Genomic DNA, 15702 nt, shown 5'->3' with positions numbered 1-15702 from the left:
ATGCCTGTATATCCTGCCTGTTTGAGGATCACTTGTGTCTGACATCATATCTTGTTTTTCTTGCAGAAATTTACCGAAATAGAGACTTATGTCAACCACGTTGAAGATCAAGATCGCCAAATTGCCGACCTTCAACAGATGGGTGTGCTGAAGGACCTCAAGATAGCCGATCTTGAGAAGGAGCTCCGGGCTACCAAGGATGAAGCTGTCAAAGCATTGATCAACTTTGACTACGAGAAGCGTGATATCACCCAGGATGCTAAAGTCTCTGCTGCGATAACCATGTATAAGATCCGGCTGTAGATGGCTGTGGAGGCTCAGGATCCTTCCTTCGACAGAGGCACATGGGACGTGGAAGGCTGGAAGGCTAGGCTGGCAGAGTTGGAGGACGATGATGAAGCTGAGGATATCCCTATGCTTGAAGGTGGTGATGCTGGCAAGGATCAAGGTGGGGAAGCTAGTGGTGATGGAGCAGCAAAGGTTTGAGCTGCTGGATTGGGCGATGATGGATATTTGTGACTAGGCCGGAGCCCAATTTTTTAGGTTTGGAAGTGGTTTTTTGTGGTTGTGATGTTTCGAAACAATTTATGGTTTGTAACTTAAACAATAGTTTTTAGGGTTAAGGATCATGGATCCTTTGAACAATAGGTAGGATCGCAAGTGGTGGAGGGATCCTCTGTTTGGGGGATGAAGCCTTTGTGATCCTGCCGCCTTTAATTTCCTGCACCTGCTAAGACCGCATAGACAATGGACACCCTTTGCCAACCCATGTGGACGGGCCACGTTTTGCTGGTAGAAATGTGGGTTGGCAATTTTGACAACTTTTTGAAAGGGTTTAAGATCCTTTTGTTAATAATATAACTTTAATCTTTCTGGCTTATCTCGTGTTGTTATCCTTTATTTATCCTCTTTATTTTCCAGTTGTTTTAGAAATATATTTGTTAGAGTAACAAGAGTTGAGCAAACCATGTTTAATAAATTTAGGATATGATCCTAGATCAAATATCCTGACACTGAAGATTTTTGAAGCAATCAATTTCAAGGATCATAGGTTTAGTTGTCAAAGTGTAAGGGTTGTTCAGTATAATCAGAATAGTCAAGGATCATACCTGAGGATCCAAGTTAGGATCCTAACCTTTAATCAAGATAACCATAGATGAAATTTTAATGGATAATAAGGATTAAGGATCCTTATTTGTTTAACTTCGAGAACCTGAAAAACGGAACATAACTTGGGACTAAGCCAATGTAAAAGATAAATTAGTAACTGGGGACATGCCCAAAGGATAACTGGGGATGATCCCAAAGGATCACTGGGGACAAGCCCAAAGGATAACTGGGGACAAGCCCAAAGGATAACTGGGGACAAGCCCAAAGGATAACTGGGGACAAGCCCAAAGGATCGTATGTAAACTGGAGTATGGCCCTTACTGGCGACTATCCAAACTTAGTGACATGAAAATGTCAAAACCTTAGCTAACGTGAAAACGTTAGAAACCTTAGGAACGGATGTATGGTACGTCTACCATTATACGTAGGATCCTGGGTATAGCCAGTACGATGAGGTTGTCAGCCCCGGAAGTGGGTACTGGTCCCAAAGACGTGAACTATATCAGGATCATCGTGCGCTGCTGGCGGAAACTGGGGATAATCCCAAGGATAACTGGGGTTGAACCCAAGGATCTGCGTTGCTTTTGAAGATCTTTGACGATATGCTGTAGATACCTGAACTATCATAACTCAAATGGTTCGTGAGAAGAGGATGAAGGATACAGGATCCTTATCCTTTGGTAAAAAGTAAGGAAATGTAATAGTTTTAAGATAAGGACATTACCAGAGTAAGGATCACTGACATCACCGGGATCCTTCAAGGATACTTCAATGTAAGGATCACATGCTTGAAGGATCATGTTCACATAAAGTACTTCTTTAAGTGAACAGCATTCCAGGCTCTTGGTAACAAATTTCCTTCCATGGTTAGCAATCTGTATGCCCCCTTTCCTGCTTCAGCTTCAATCAAGTAAGGACCTTCCCACTTTGGTGCTAACTTCCCGTCAGCAGGATTGATAGTGTTTTGGAATGCTTTTCTCAACACCATATCTCCGACTTGGAACTTCCTTATCCTAACATTTTTGTTGTAAGCACCAGCCATTCTTTGTTGGTAGCTTGCCATCCTTATCCTAGCCAGATCCCTGATTTCCTCAATAGTATCCAAATCCTGAGCCAGGATTGTAGCATTCTCTTCAGGATCACGAGCACTTGTTCTAGCAGTTGGGATCACCATCTCTGTTGGGATCACTGCTTCTGCCCCAAATACTAAAGAGAAAGGTGTTTGACCAGTGGCATTCTTGGGAGTTGTCCTGTCAGCCCATAGCACATAAGGTAACTCCTCTGCCCATTTCCCCTTCTTGGATCCTAGCTTCTTCTTCAGATTGTTGATGATGATCTTGTTGGATGATTCTGCTTGACCATTGGCTTGTGGATGAACTGGTGTTGATGTTATCATCTTAATTCCCCAACTGTCACAAAAGTTAGTAGTTCTGCTTCCAATGAATTGGGAACCATTATCACATACAATTTCAGAGGGAATGCCAAATCTAGTTATAATGTTTCTTTTGATAAAGGATATAACTTCTTTTTCTCTGACTTGAGCAAAAGCTTCAGCTTCTATCCACTTAGAGAAGTAGTCAGTCATGGCAAGCATAAATACTTTTCCACCAGGTGCTTTAGGGAGCTTGCCAACTATATCCATCCCCCATCTCATGAATGGCCAAGAGGATGGTATAGGATGTAGCAATTCGGCTGGCTGATGGAGGATATTGCTGTGTCTTTGACAAGGATCACACTTTTTAGCATATTCTACAGCATCCCTTTTCATAGTTGGCCAGTAGTATCCTGTTCTAAGGATCCTTGAGAATAATGCTCTGCCCCCAGTGTGGTTTCCACAATCTCCTTCATGGAAGTCTCTCAACACTTCTTCAATTTCAGGATCCTCGATACATCTTAAATATGGTCCTGCAAGAGATCGCTTATATAATACATTTTTCAAAATTGTGAATTGAGATACCTTGATCCTGAAAGCTCTAGGATTTTCTCCCATCGGAATCTCCCCGTATTGCAAGTATCTCATGATTGGTGAGATCCATGATCCTGAATAAGATTGAGCTTCTTCACTAGGGATCACTGCAGTATCCTCTTCTATTTCCATGGCCACCTGATTTTCAATAGCAGGAGCCAGGATATGGATGATAGGGATACTTATATCTTCTGGAATCTTTAAGGATGATCCTAGGTTGGCCAATGCATCAGCTTCCGTGTTATCCTCCCTTGGTACCTGTGTTAAGCTGAAAGAGACAAAAGAGAGTGCCAATTCCTTGACTATCTCTAGATATTTGGTTAGTTTTTCTCCTTTAACAGCATAGGATCCATTAAAGTGATTGGTGATCAATAATGAGTCCACATATACTTTAAGATATTTCACCCCCATATCCTTAGCAATTTGCAAGCCAGCAATTAAGGCTTCATATTCAGCCTCATTGTTAGTTGCTTGGAACTCACAGGCTATGGAGTGGGGTATTATGTCCCCCTGTGGCGATTTTAGTAGTATCCCGAGCCCTGTGCCCTTGACATTTGAGGATCCATCAGTGTGTAGTATCCAAGGATCCTTGGTCTCATCCAGCTGCTGGACTTCCAATTCTGCTTCCTTTTGTAGATCACTACTGAAATCAGCCACAAAGTCAGCTAGTGCTTGGGATTTGATGGCTGTTCTAGGCTCGTATCTTATATCATGGGCACTAAGCTTTACTGCCCACTTAGCCATTCTTCCGGACATCTCTGGTTTCCTGAGGACATTCTTGATTGGAAAATTAGTTCTAACAACAATAGTATGGGTTTCAAAATAATGCCTTAACTTAGTTGATGCCATGATTAATGCAAGAATAAGTTTTTCGAGGTGTGAGTACCTGGATTCGGCATCAAGTAAACTCTTACTTACATAGTAGATAGGATATTGTGTACCTTCGTGATCCTTAACAAGGACAGCACTTACAGCGGTTGAGGATACCGCCAGGTATAAGGATAACACATCTCCTTTTTCGGGTTTTGATAATGCTGGTGCTGAGGACATATATTCTTTAAGGGCTTGTAAAGCATTCTCATGTTTCTCAGTCCATTCAAACTTCTTGTTCTTCCTTAGGATATCGTAAAATTCTTTACATTTTTCTGAGGATTTTGATATGAACCTGTTCAGAGCTGCTATCCTGCCTGTTAGCCTTTGCACATCCTTAGCATTGGCAGGGGACTTGATGTTCACTAGTGCTTTAATTTGCTCCGGACTTGCTTCAATGCCCCTCTGAGTTACCATATATCCTAGGAATTTACCTGCCTTAACACCAAAGTGGCATTTTGAAGGATTAAGCTTCATGTTATAGTTATCAAGGATATCAAATGCTTCTTCCAAATCCCTTAGGTGATCCTCAGCTTTCTTTGATTTGACTACCATATCATCTATGTATACTTCCATAGTTTGTCCAATTTGATCTTTGAACATCATATTCACCAGCCTTTGATATGTTGCACCTGCATTTCTTAATCCAAAAGGCATGGCAATATAACAATACAAACCGGTTGGGGTCATAAAGGCTGTATCCTCTTGGTCAGATGGTTCCATCTGAATTTGTTGGAATCCAGATGATGCATCCATAAAGGTCAACAGTTCATGCCCCGCTGTTGCATCCACCATGGAGTCAATGTGGGGTAATGGGAAAGGATCCTTGGGACATGCCTTATTCAGATCAGTGAAATCGACACATACCCTCCACTTTCCGTTTTTCTTTTGGACAACGACCACATTGGCTAACCATTTTGGATATTTTACCTCTCTGATCATACCTGCTCGAAGTAGTCTCTCTACTTCTTCTTGGATAATGGCATTCCTTTCTGGTGCAAACTTCCTCCTCTTTTGATGGATTGGTTTGATAGACCTGTCAATGCCAAGTTTATGAGTTATGATATCCTTAGATATACCTGTCATATCTTCGTGCTTCCATGCAAAGGTAGACTTTCTTCTTTTGAGGAAGGATATCATGTCTTCTTTCATCTTGCCAAAGGATCCCTGATCCGATATAGATTTTTGATTCAGGATCACTAGGATCCAAGAGGATTTCGTCCACATCTTGTTCCCTTGCCTCCAAGACATTCCTCGGATGATACTGTAATTGCTATTGCTCCCTTGGCTTCGAGGTTGGCTTCAAGGATGAGGTATAACAATCCTTAGCCTCCTGCTGATCACTGTCGATCTTGATTATCCCCCATGGGCTAGGGAGTTTCACACATTGATGATAGGTGGATGGGACTGCTTTCATATCGTGTATCCAGGGCCTGCCAAGGATAACATTGCAACAAGATAAACAGTCAATAACACAAAATTTTTGATAATTATGTAATCCTTCCATGTAGATTGGGAGTTTGATGTCCCCCAGAGTTTTCTTCGTTTCTCCACTGAATCCTACAAGCACGGAGGATCTTGGTGTGATGTCTGATTCTGGGATACCCATTTTCTTCAGAACATCAAGCTGGATAATGTTCACTGAGCTTCCTCCGTCGATAAGGATCCTGCGGACAAAATGGTTAGAGATAAAGAGAGTGATAACTAAACTATCATGATGAGGATCCTGGATGTTAATGCGATCATTCTCATCAAACGTTATCGTCTTTCCTTCCGAGACACTTGATGTTCGAATAGGTCTCTCTCCATTATCCATTTTTGCTTCCTTTGCATGCCTTTTGGCCGCCGAGAAGGATGTACCACAGATGTCTGATCCTCCGGAAATAAAGTTGATCACTTGTGCATTCGCCGGAGGGGCTGGAGCCTTTTCAGGGATCCTCTCAGGATCCTGAGTCCTTTGCTTTTTTCTTCCCAACAATTCTTTTAGATGCCCCTTGCTTAACAGATATCCAATTTCTTTTCTTAAAGCTATGCATTCTTCAGTTAGATGCCCGAAATCCTCATGGTATGCACATCATTTTGACTTGTCTTTAGTCCCGGATGGTTTATCATTCTTCCTGGGCCACCTAGCTTTTTCTCCTAGATTCTGCATTGCAAGGATTAGTTCATGATTATCAACGGAAAAACAATATTCTGAGATTGGAGGATAATCTTCATCATCCTCTTCTTGGTCAACAGCATGCACATTCTGGTTGTCATTTCTATGGTAGGATTTGAATTTATTGTTCTTGAAGGAGGATCCTTGCTTCTCCTGTTTTGAGGATCCTACTTGTCTCTCCTGGATCCTCTTGTCATCCTCTAGCCGGATGAACCTGAGTGCCCGAGTTCTTACTTCATCTAGATTCCTGCATGGTGTCATAACAAGATCATCATAGAATAATGAATCCTTAAGCAGTCCCATTTTGAAGGCTTCAACAGCCGTAGCCATATCCAAGTTGGGAATGTCCAAGGATTCTTTACTAAATTTAGTTATATAATCCCTTAATGATTCATTATGACTTTGAGTTACCCTATATAAATCACTAGTTAATCTTTCAAATTTTCTACTACAAGAGAATTGGTTATTGAATAAATTAACTAAATTAGAAAATGAAGTAATAGAGTAAGGGGAAGACTTAGCAGCCATTTAAGAGCTGATCCAGTAAGAGTGGATCCAAATCCTTTACATAGGCATGCTTCCTTTAACTTTTCCGGGATTGGATTGATCTCCATCCTCTCCCTGTATTGTGCTATGTGCTCCTCAGGATCCGTTGTACCATCATACAGCTTCATAGTAGGGATATGGAACCTTTTGGGTACCTCTGCATCACAAATCGGTGGTGCAAAACGAGACACCTTATGGCTTCCATCTGCAATCTCCGAGATAGGCTTGACTACCCCTGGAACACTTGAGATCATATCTTTTAGCTTTTGCAACTCCCTAGCCATAGCATGATTGACACCTGTATCCTGCATGAATCCATGGTTAGTGGTAAGATACTTATTTAAAGTGTTACCTCCCATTGAGTTCAAGTTAGGAACATTGGGTGTGAATCCATATTGCTGGGATTCTGGGATAATGGAGGGACCAGTGGAAGCAATGGTCTGCATTGGAATGAAGTCCCCTTGATGGACATCTAGACTTCCTGTTTGCAAACTTTTTAGGGATCCTCGCATCTGGAAGGATCCTGGTATCTGGGATGATCCTGGAACGAAGAAGGATCCTTGAACCTGGGATGATCCTGGAACAAAGGAGGATCCTTGACCCTGGGATGATCCTGGAACAAAGGAGGATCCTTGACCCTGGGATGATCCTGGAACAAAGTAGGATCCTTGAAACTGCTGTGCTCCCGGATAGGCTCCTGAATTCATGAAGGATCCCATATGCTGGGGATAGGATCCTGCCGGCTGAAAGTGTGAGCCTGATGCCTGAGTCATTGCCGCCGATCCGAGGTGCAATCCTCTTGATTCTCCCATAATTTGCACTTCTGGGACTCCCGATGGCTGAGAAGTGATCATTGGAGTATCAAAGCTCAGAGATTTGGGCATCAGTGGGGAATGATCCTCTGCCGCTATCTTTTGCCTTTTGAGGTCTCCAATTTCCCTGAGGATCCTGTCATTGTTTCATCCTGCCGCTGCATACGATCCTTCATCTGCAAAATTAAAGCAAACACATCACTAGTACTGGGAACAGAAGAATTCATAGCAGAAGAAGATGGAGGTTTAGAGAAGATAGGATTTGGTCTCTTCTCAGCATTTTTCTGGGATCCTGCCGGTGGTGGAGGCAGAGTGTTCTGGGACGAGGTGACTGCAGACATTGCCGTGGACGTATTCTTCAATGATGAAGCCATGTAACTCTTTGAAATAATTTTGAACAAAAAAGGTTTTCATATGAATGAAGCACCAATTGCCCCACGGTGGGCGCCAAACTGTTTTGGTCAAAAATCACACAAGGATAATGCAACCAAACTTTATGTAAACGGGGTATGATGCTTGGTTTATTGAAAAAGTAAAGGATCACTTCAGTATGAAATATGCAAAGACACAATGATTTATACGAGGAAAAAGCCCTTGATCAATGTATGATCTCCGGCATAAAAAACCTCGGGTGATGGCAACTACCGATCACCAAACTTCAATATAAGAAAAATGGTTACAACTTCGGATGATAATGAGCTGAGTACAAGGATCACTATAGTTTCGAGTGTCTAAGCGTGTGAGAATTGTGTTGTGTGTTCTTCCGAATGGGGAAGAGTGTTATATATACAAGTGTAGGTGACCTATTTTAGGTAAAAAGACTAACAATCAGCTCATTACCCCTTTAGAAATAAAAGTAAATCTAGCCTAAATTGTTGCCCTTAAATCATGCCAAGTTTCCATATCCTTTGCAACGTTCATCTCCGATTAAGCACATGCTATAATTGTAAATACGCGTCCTTTGATCGTGATGCTAAGAGCGGATCCTGCTAGACATTCCTGCAAAAATGACATTAAGTTCAACGAAAGCAACTGTTAGCATGAGGATCCTATGATGGTCCGTGATCCTGATCCTGGAACTCTGTTGAGGATCACTATCTGCCAAAGAAACAAGGATCACTGGTTAGGATCACACGTAAGGATCATGTATTGTAAAAATCCAGCCCTAACAAGGATAATGCAACCAAACTCTTTGTAAACGGGGAATGATGCTTGGTATGATGAACAAAGATAAGGATCACTTAAATGAAAACTGCACAAGTGACACAAAGATTTATACGAGGAAAAAGCCCTTGATCAAATGAATGATCTCCGGCATAAAAAACCTCGGGTGATGGAAACTACCGATCACCAAACTTCAATATAATAAACAATATGTACAACTTCGGATGGTAACGAGCTAGGTACAAGGATCACTATGGTGTAGTATGCTAGTATGTGTAGGAAATGTGTTGTGTCTTCCGAATGCTCAAGAGTGCAATTTATATAAGCGTGTGTGGTCGAATTTTAGCAAGTCACCTAACTACTAGCTCGTTACCCCTTTAGAAATAGAAGTAAATTTAGCCTAACTAATTGCCCGTAATTTGTGCTAAGTTTCCATATTCTTCACAACGTCTATTTCCGGTGATGTATGTGCGAGATTTACGTGAAAGATTCCTTAATAACGTTGCCAAGACCAGGTCCAACTCGTAATTCCTGCAAAACAATATTAAATTCGAAGAGAACGATTGTTAGTATGAGGATCCTTAGGATGATCCATTATCCTGATCGTGAAGTTCTTCTGAGGATCACTATCTGCCACAGGAACAAGGATTACTGTTAGGATATCATATAAGGATCACAGGTCATTAAAAATCCTGCCCTAACAGTAGCATCCACCATTGAATCGATATGAGGTAGAGGAAACGGGTCTTTGGGACAAGCTTTGTTCAAGTCTATGTAATCTACACAGACTCTCCATTTCCCGTTTTTCTTTTGCACCACAACTACATTTGCCAGCTATTTAGGAAACTTCACCTCCCTAATCATCTTGCTCTTTAATAATCTTTCAACTTCCTCCTGAATGATAGTGTTCCGTTCTGGAGCGAATTTTCTTCGTTTCTGCTGGACAGGCTTGAAAGACCTATCAATTCCGAGCTTGTGAGTTATAATATCCTTGGAAATTCCTGTCATATCCTCGTGTTTCCACGCTAATGTTAACATCCTGCATTTCAAAAAGTCAGTCAATTGATTTTCAATATTCTGAGGGATATTTGTTCCCATGAGCACCGAGATATCTGGATTATCCTGATCCAGGATAATTTTCTTTACATCCTGCTCGGAAGCCTCCACAATATCCTAGGCCTGCATCTTTAATTGCTATGTTGCACTAGGCTTTGTCGACAACTTCATTGAAGAAGAATAACACTCTTTTGCTTCTTGTTGATCACTTTCCACCTTTACTACTCCCCAAGGGGTAGGTATCTTGATGCATTGATGATAGGTTGACGGCACAGCTTCATATCATGGATCCAAGGCCTACCTAATATAATATTATAGCAGGAAAGGGAGTCCATGACACAAAAGCGTTGCATTAAGTTGACCCCTTCAACATATACAGGCAATTTTATCTCCCCCACAGTGTTTCTAGCCTCTCCACTGAAACCGACAAGCACAGTGGATTTCGAAGTAATATCCATCGGGGATACATTCATCCTCTTCAATGTCTCCAGCTGAATTATGTTGAAGGAGCTGCCATTATCTACCAGTATCCTGCGTACAAAATGGTTAGCCACATATAATGTTATTACTAGAACATCATGGTGAGGATCCTGGACCGTATCCCTGTCATCACTATCGAAAGTGATCACTTTATCAGTTGTGAGGGTTGTCATCCTGGTTGGCTTATCTCCTCTTTCTGCTTTGGCTTCCTTTGCATGTCTCTTGGCCGCAGAATATGAAGTCCCGCAAATGTCGGATCCTCCTGAAATAAAGTTAATTATTTTTGCATCCGCAGGAGGTGATGCTGCTCGTTCAGGATCCTTCTCAGTATCCTGTCCCTTATTCTTCTTTCTTCCCAGAAGATCCTTCAGATATCCCTTACTCAAAAGATAGCTTATTTCTTTCCTTAGATCAATGCAATCCTCAATAACATGTCCGAAATCTTCGTGGAAGGCACACCACTTGGACTTATCCTTCCAATCAGCTTTTTGTTGATTCTTCCGGGGCCATCTTGCTTTGTCTCCCAAACCCTGCATAGCATACATTAGCTCAGGTATATTAACAGAAAAACAATATTCAGACAACTCAGGATACTCCTCAGGATCCTCGTCTTCAACAGCATTCACTTTTTTGCTGTCATTTCTGTTATATGGCTTAGAGCGATATGGTTTATACGAGGATTCTGATTTCCTGTTGGTCGACTCATAGGTTGTAGATGAATTCATCTTCTCTTGCATCTTTTTATCATCCTCCAACCGAATATATCTCAGAGCCCTGTTACGAGCTTCATCCAGATTCCTACAGGGATTGATTACAAGATCCTGGTAAAATTGAGAATCCTTTTGCAACCCCATCTTGAAAGCCTGCACAGCTGTTGCAACGTTAAGATGCGGGATATCTAAGGATTCCCGGCTAAATTTGTTCACATAATCCCTCAAGGATTCCTGAGGTCCTTGAGTTAATCCTGTAAAGATCGCTAATTAGTTTCTTAAAACTTCGGCTCTAAGAAAATTGACTATTAAATAAATTAACCAAATGAGCAAATGAAGTAATTGAGTGGGAGGAATGTTTAAGAGCCATTTCAAGGTTGATCATGTTAAAGTAGAACCAAAACCCTTGCATAGGCATGCTTCCTTGAGATCCGGAGGGATAGGGTTGATCTCCATCCTTTCTCTATATTAGGCAATATGCTCTTCAGGATCCGTAGTTCCGTCATAGAGCTTCATGTTAGGGGTCTGAAATCTTTTTGGGATTTCAGCATCACAATTGGGATACGCAAACCGGGATATCCTGTGGCTGTCTTGGGATACTTTTGGAATTGGCTGGAGCACCCCAGGTACACAGGATATCATGTCCTTCAATTTCTGAAGCTCCCTAGAAAATGCTGATGTCATACCTGCATCCTGCAAAGATCCAACACCATTAGTAGTAAAAGTACTATTATTATTATTAGACACGTTACCAGTTTGAGGATTTTGGCCATATCCTGAAGCATATCCTGAGCTTCTCACAGTTGACACCCTGACCGAAGAGGGTATCTCAGGAGTATGATTCTGGGAATGTCTAGGCACAATATTCCCCCTGTTATCTTCAGTATATACTGCAGAACTGAAGTTCAAAGCTCTGGGTTGCAAGGGAGTGACAGTATCCTCAGCAGGTCTGCTTGAGCCGGATTTCAAGAGTTGTATCTCTCTCATCAGCATCTGGTTGGTCTTCTGCTGCTGCCTCATCTGTTCCTGTACACTACCAAACAAATTAAGAATTTCTTCATTAGAGGCCAAAACAGGACCGGATCCCTGAATATTGCGAGCGGGGATAACATCCCGAGCCACATGAATTTCAGTTCCTTAAGAAGAGGCTTGCGATCTTGGAGGATGTGGTGGAAGCACCGAACCAATTGTTGCAGAGGTTGTGGCAGACACGGTGGAAGAGCTCATGTTTGATCTCGAGGCCATTGAAAATAGTGTAGCAAAAAGTTTTGAAAATAGAAAACCAAGTAATGATTTTGCAAAAGCTTTTAGTAGAAATAGCACCACTTGCCCCACGGTGGGCGCCAAATTGTTTTGGTCAAAAATTACCGAAGCAATTAAGTGATCAAATTAGTTAAGTGAGGTAGTGTGCTGAAAAAATGTGTTAAAAATATGTTGATTGAATTGTTTGCAAAAACAGTTTCAGGATACGACTCAGGATATAGAGTTGTATTTATGATCAAACAATAAGCGAAAATGTAAAGGGTGACACAGGATGTATGAGGAAAGCCCTTGATCAATCTAGATCGCCGGCACAAAACCTCGGGAGCTGACAATCGCAGCTGCCTTGTTCTTCTATTACTTCAAATATCAGGATACAGTGCAGGATATGATGCGGATCAACTAGGTGTTACAATGTAATTCGAGTCCAACTGTTAGTATGTAGTGATTGTTTGCAACTAGAGAGAAAGAGTGTGCGAAAGATTGTATGTGTTTCTATCTGATCCGATCAATCCATTTATAGTAAAATAAACTAACAAACTAGCCTACTATTGCGGGATCCTATGAATATTCCTCAGGTGAACGTTGTAGTCCACGTCTTCCGGCTTCAACGTCCATAATATAACTAATTTGTCCGAGTCTTGAGGAGAAGAAGTCCACCTGACCGTTAGAGACTGGTTACAACAATCTGCACGTGAGTAAATTAGTTACTACCAGGATATCGCATTAGGATGTTACCAATATCCTAATCCGGTATCCTGATCACAACAAAAGAGACATAGTTAGAATATTGACCATGATATATAAGCAGAAAATCGCCCATAACAACTTGCAATCATTGTAACACTTAGTAGCGAGCATTATCCTGCACTGTATCCTGGTTATTCAAGAAATAAGAAGAACAAGGCAGCCGGCGATTGTCAGCTCCCAAGGTTTTATGCCGAAGATCTAGATTGATCAAGGGCTTTCCTCGTACACCCTGTGTCCATTTTTACTTTTATCACTCATTGTTTGATTATTGGTATAGCTTCATATCCCGAGGCTATATCCTGAAACTGTTTTCTTAAACAATCAAACCAACATATCTTTTGCAAACATCATTAGCACACTACCTCAAAAACTAATTTGATCACTTAATTGCTTCGGTAATTTCTGACCAAAACAATTTGGCGCCCACTGTGGGGCAAGTGATGTTATTTCTACTAAAAGCTTTGTTAAAATCACTACTTGGCTTTTTATTTTCAAAACGTTTTTCACAACTATTTTCAATGGCTTCAAAATCAAACATAAGCTCTTACTCCATGCTTGCTACAACCTCTGCTACAACTGGTTCGGTGCTTCCTCCACCTTCACAAATTTAGGCTTCTTCAGAAGTTCAAGCTCCTCCAAGGAGAATGGAAAGCCAAATATCCCGAGACACTCCTCCTGCTCAAAATGTCCACAGGTCTGGTGTTCCAGGGAGAACTCATGTTATGGCTTCTAATGATGAAATTTTAACTTTGTTTGGTAGTATACAGGATCAGATAAAGCAACAGCGGGAAACTAACCAGATAATAATGAGAGAGATACAACTCTTGAAGTCCAACTCTAAGAGACTTGCTGAGGATATTGTCACCCCCTTGCAGCTCGGGACACTAAACTTTAGTTCAACAGTTTATACTGAGGATAATCAGGGCAATATCCTACCAAGCCGTTCCTAGAACAATGCTCCTGAGATACCCTCAACAGCCAGGATGTCAACTGTGAGGGGCCTAAGATATGCTCCAGGATATGGCCAGAATCACCAAACTGGTAACTTTTCTAATAATGCTAATACTCTTGCTACTAACAATCTTGGATCTTTGCAAGATACAAGTGTAACGTCGGCACTGTCCAGAGAGCTCCAGAAGCTAAAGGATATGATATCAAGTGTATCTGGGGTGGTGCAGCCCATACCGGAAGTATCCCAGGACAGTCACAGGATATCCCGGTTTGCATAAATGAGAAAGGTATACATGAAGTTTCGTCAAAGATTGAAGCGATTAGGAATCGAGGAGCACCAAGGACTTCCTTATGGGTGCGATAAACCTTAAGAATCGTTGGGTATTATAAGAAATTCATAGAGAATTTCTCCAAATTAGCGCAGCCATTGACGTTATTGACCCAAAAGGATTTGAAGTTAGATTGGATAGAAAAGCAGGAGAAAGCTTTTTGGTTGTTGAAGGAAAGGTTGTGTAGTGCACCTATTCTATCCCTGCCTGAGGGAAATGATGATTTCATAGTATACTGTGATGTGTCACGTTTGGGCTTTGGATGCATGCTTATGCAAAAGGACAAAGTGACAGCCTATGCATTCAGACAATTGAAAGTGCATGAGAAGAATTACATAACTCACGACTTAGAGTTAGGAGTTAGTGTGTTTATCTTAAATATTCAGAGACATTATCTGTATGGCACGAAGTGTACGATTTACACTGACCATAAAAGCCTCCAACATATCTTGATCAGAATGAGCTCATTAAGAGACAATGACGTCGGGTAGAAATACTCAATAAATGCGAATGTGATATTCGTCATTACCTAGGTAAAGCCAACATAGTGGCTGATGCGCTTAGTAGGAAAGAGCGAGAGAAACATTCAGACTTTGGAGGATATGTTGTAACGCCCTGCGTCCCTAAACTTTTAACTTATTGGCAAGTCTAGTCCCTATACTATTTGAGACTTAACTATGTTAGACTATTTGTGAAACTTGATGATACTTGAATCTTATGAAACTTTGAATCTAGACCCTTTGATACTTTGAAACTTGACTCTTGACTCTTGAGGCTTGATACTTATGACTCTTGATTCTTGGGGAAACTTGATACTTGATACTTGACTCTTGATACTTGATTCTTAACTCTTGATACTTATTGAACGAGACTCTTGATACTTATGGAACGAGAAACTTTGAGACTTTGTTAAAATAGAAACTTGAAACTTTACACTTACTAGCTAGCTTACGTAGACTTGAAACACGGAAACTTTTATGTTAGTTATACAATCTTGTCATGTGATGATATTACACAATAATACGCAAAGCAATGCTTAATCTAGCTCGCAAAATGAACCAAAATCAGAAACCTAGCAAACGGGTCTCGGCTGTCCGAATGGACATCCGATCGGATGACCATCCGATCGGATGACCATCTGATCGGAAGGCCATTCGATCAGCAGCCATCTGATCCATGCTCCACCGCCTTACTCTCCCTCTTGCACTATAAATACCCACTGTCACATCATTCATCACTGATGTGACAGCCTCCTCCGACCAGATGCACAGTCTCTCGTCCTAAGGCACTTTTCTTCGATTTTCACGTGAATCTTGTAAGTTTTCTCCGTAATTCTTGTACAACTTTCATCTTTACACACTTTCTCACTAGATTCTTCATCAAAATCATACTTTTCACCGTAATCACTAAGATTTGGGCTCCTTGAGGATGACATCATCATGGCTGTTGGTACAATCAGCTATGTGATGTCATACCGTCAAGATCTAGTCCAGGTCTAAGAGATTTCTAAGCGTTTTACTACGAACCTTTACATAATCTG

Source organism: Helianthus annuus, chromosome 1 (assembly GCF_002127325.2).
Source record: "Helianthus annuus cultivar XRQ/B chromosome 1, HanXRQr2.0-SUNRISE, whole genome shotgun sequence".
NCBI classification, from domain to species: domain Eukaryota; kingdom Viridiplantae; phylum Streptophyta; class Magnoliopsida; order Asterales; family Asteraceae; genus Helianthus; species Helianthus annuus.
This window is presented reverse-complemented; position numbering follows the sequence as displayed.